Source organism: Orycteropus afer, unplaced genomic scaffold (genome assembly GCF_000298275.1).
Source record: "Orycteropus afer afer isolate SDZICR_OR568_19922 unplaced genomic scaffold, OryAfe1.0 scaffold00058, whole genome shotgun sequence".
In the NCBI taxonomy this organism is placed as follows: Eukaryota; Metazoa; Chordata; class Mammalia; order Tubulidentata; family Orycteropodidae; genus Orycteropus; species Orycteropus afer.
In genome coordinates, this window is record NW_006921645.1 from 13334566 (window position 1) to 13338510 (window position 3945).

Sequence of the window (3945 nt, forward strand, 5' to 3'; positions counted from 1 at the left end):
TGTGTCTCTGTATAGTGGGTGTTTCTTATTCTCCTGTTTTTACTTTTTTGGTGGTTCTTCCAGTGTTGTTTTTGCCTAACTGAGTGGGAGAAAGCAAAGGTGCCCATATGACCCAACAATATTTGCACCTCCTGGAACCCCACCTACTGATTGAGCGGCACCACTTGCTTCTACACTGACTGGCCGATGTTATATGACAGCCAATACAAGCCTATGCACCCTTAACTGCTCTTACAAACAGTTAACAGAGACCTGGGCAGCCAATGTCATTCTCTATCACACCCACCAGGAGACAGGTAGTGAGTGCATAAGTGCTGCAAACTATCAAATAGAGGAGCACAGTACACTGCTTACTCAGTTACATCCAAATAAAACAAAGAAAATGAAAATACTGGGCAAATCACTCCAACATACAATGACCAATTAAATATAAACCCAACAATGTCACAATGTATTTGAGACAACAGGCCATCACAGTCCACACAAAGCAGCAAGATAAAGCAGTAGAAACAAGGGACCAGGTTACAGAGCTAGAACACATCACAAAGGAAGAAGCAGCATTAGAACTCCCTGACAAGGAATTCAAAAGAATTATATTTAGGTACCTTCAATGGATTGAGAGACACATCAAGGAAAACAATGACAAAACTGAGGAAAACACAGAGAAAAATCTAGAACAATTTCAGAAGAAAATACAAGAACAAAATGACAAAATAAAGGAAAAATTAGAAATGGTATAAAATCTACAGACAGAAATCTAGAAGATTAATACAAAATTCTCAGAAATAGACAACACACTGAATGGGCAATGGAGTAGAACTGAATCAATGGAAGACAAAATTAGTGAGATTGAAGACAAATACCTCAATACTTTTTTAGAAAGGGATCAATCAGAAAAAAAAGATCAAAACAAAATGAAGAAAGTCTAAGATTCATGTGAGAAACCATCAAGAGGAATAATCTACACGTAATCAGAATTCCAGACCAGGAAGAGACAATTTCCCTGATATGGTAAGAAAGACGAGAATCTATCCATTCAAGAAGTCCAACGAACCCCAAACAGGATAGACCCCAAAAGATAATTATCAAGACTTATCATCAACCCACCAAAACCAAAGTCAAAGAAAGAATGCTGAAAGCAGCATGGGAAAAACAAAAAGTTACGTAACAAGGCAACCAATAAGACTAAGCTCTGATTTCTCAGCAGAAACCATGCAGAACAAGAAGGCAATGGGATGGTATATATAAAACCCTGAAAGAAAAATTTCCAACTAAAAACTATATACCTAGAAAAATTGTCTCTCAAATATGATGGTGAAATTTGGACATTTCCAGAGAAGCAAAAATTAAGAGAATTTATTAAAACCAGACCAAACTTATAAGAAATGCTAAAGGGAGTCCTTTGGACAAAGAACATATAACAACAAAAAAACAAACAACACACAACCATTAACACACATGATTACATAACACAGAAACTAACCCAGTTATGGAAGCATCCAAAGTAAAATAAGCTTAGAAGATTGTAAACAAGGAACCAGAGACATCAAATGACAAATGATCACAGGGTAACCTCAAAGAAAAAAACAGCAGCAACAAAGGATGATAATACATTTTATAAGCAAAATAAGCTCAGCAAAGAAAATTATACGGAACAAAGAAATCAACATCACTATAAAAAATAAATGCAAAATGACAGAAATTCATACATGTCAATAATTACACTAAATGTAAATGGATTAAATTCACCACTCAAGAGACAGGGAGTTGCAGACAGGGTAAGAAAATATAACCCACCAATATGATATTTATAAGAGACACACTTTAGAGACAAAGACAAAAATAGAAAAAAATAAAAGGGTGAAAAAAGATGTATCAAGCAAATGGCACCCAAAAAAGAGCAGGAGTGTCAGTATCAACTTCTGATAAAATTGACTTTAAGACAAAAACCAAGTTAAGAGACAAGGAAGTGCACTATATAATGATCAAAGATCAATTGAACAAAAGGACATTAACTATAATATCAACTTCTGATAAAAATGACTTTAAGACAAAAAACACCATAAGAGACAAGGAAATGCATTATATCATGATTAAAGGATCAACTGAACAAGAGGACATAACTATAATATCCATACACTCAATGAGAGAGCCCCAAAATACATAAATCAGACTTTCAAAGAGTTGAAAAGACAAATAGATAACTCTATAGTCATAGTAAGAGACTTTAATACACCACTGTCAAAGATAAAACAACTAGAAAGAAACTCAGCAAAGACTCAGAAGAACTAAACAATACAACCCACCAGAGCTTGACTTTACAGACATCTACAGAGCACTTCACCCAACAACAGCATAATATACCTTCTTTTCCAGTGCACATGGAACATTCTCTATGACAGACCATATGTGAGGCCATAAAGCAAGCCTTAATAAATTTAAAAAGACTGAAATAGTGCAAAATATCTTCTCAGATCATAATGCTATAAAATTAGAAATCAACAATAGGAAGATCAATGGAAAAAGAGCAAACACATTGAAACTGAAGAACATCCTCCTTAAAAATGACTGGGTAATACAAGAAATAAAAGATTAAATTTTAAAATTCTTTGAATCAAACGAGAATGAAAACACAACATACCAAAAACTTTGGTACACAGCATAAACAGTGATCACATATCAATTTATAGTAATAAATGCACACATCAAAAAAGAAGAAAAAGCCATAATCAACACCTTAACCCAACATCTCCAACAATTAGAAAAAGAGCAGCAAAAAAAGCCTATTATTACCAGAAGAAAAGAAATAATTAAGATTTGAGCAGAAATAAATGCAATACAAAATAGAAAGACAATACAAAAAAAAAAAAAACAAGACTAGAATTTGGTTTTTTGAAAAGATAAATAAAATTGACAAACTACTGGCAAATGTAACAAAGGAAAAGAAGGAGAGAATATAAATAACACAAATAAGAAATGAATTAAGTGACATCACAACAGAACCAAATGAAATAAAAAAGGATAATATCAGGATACTATGAAGAACTGTAATCCAACAAATTTGAAAATCTAGAAGAAACAGATTTCTAGAAACCTACTACTTACCTAAACTAACGCAGGCTGAGTAGAAAAGTTGAACAGACCCATAACAAAAGAAGAAACTGAACAGGCGATAAAAAAAATTACCAACCAAAACCCCCCCTGGCCCAGATGGTTTCACTGGAGAATTCTACCGAACATTCAGAGAAGAGCTGACACCAATCCTACTCAAACTATTTCAGAACACAGAAAAGGATGGAATCCTCCCAAATTCATTTTATGAAGCAAGCATACATAACCTTGATACCAAAACTAAACCAGAGACATCACTTTAAAAAAAAAAAAAAAAAACCTACAGACCAGTATCTCTCATGAATGTAGATGCAAAAATCTTCAACAAAATACTAGCCAACAGACTCCAACAACATATCAAAAAAACAATACATTATGACCAAGTGGGGTTCGTACCAGTATGCAAGGACAGTTCAACATTAGAAAAACAATCAACATCATCAATAACATAAATAAAGCAAAAGAAAAGAACCACATGATCATATCAATTGACGCAGAAAGGCATTTGATAAAATCCAACACCATTCCAGATAAAAATTCTTAGCAAAATCAGAAGAGAAGGGACATTCCTCAACATAATAAAAGGCAAATATGCAAAACCAGCAGCCAACATTATTCTCAACGGAAAGAGACTGAAACCATTCAGGAACCAGACAGTGGTGCCTTCTATCACAACTCCTATTCAACATTGTATTGGAAGTCCTAGCCAGGGCAACAAGGCAAGAAAGAGAAATCAAAGGCATCCAAATAAGTAAGGAAGAAGTGAAACCATCCCTACTTGGTGATGATATGATCTTATATATAGAAAACCAAAGAAACTCAGTAAAAAAAAAA

At 33.9% G+C, this 3945-nt stretch overlaps 1 protein-coding gene across 1 annotated transcript in view; it reads right to left on the reverse strand.

Moving 5' to 3' along the window:
* Positions 1 to 3945, reverse strand: part of DTNB (dystrobrevin beta) — a 511730-nt gene that overhangs the window by 424097 nt on the left and 83688 nt on the right. The window lies entirely within an intron of this gene.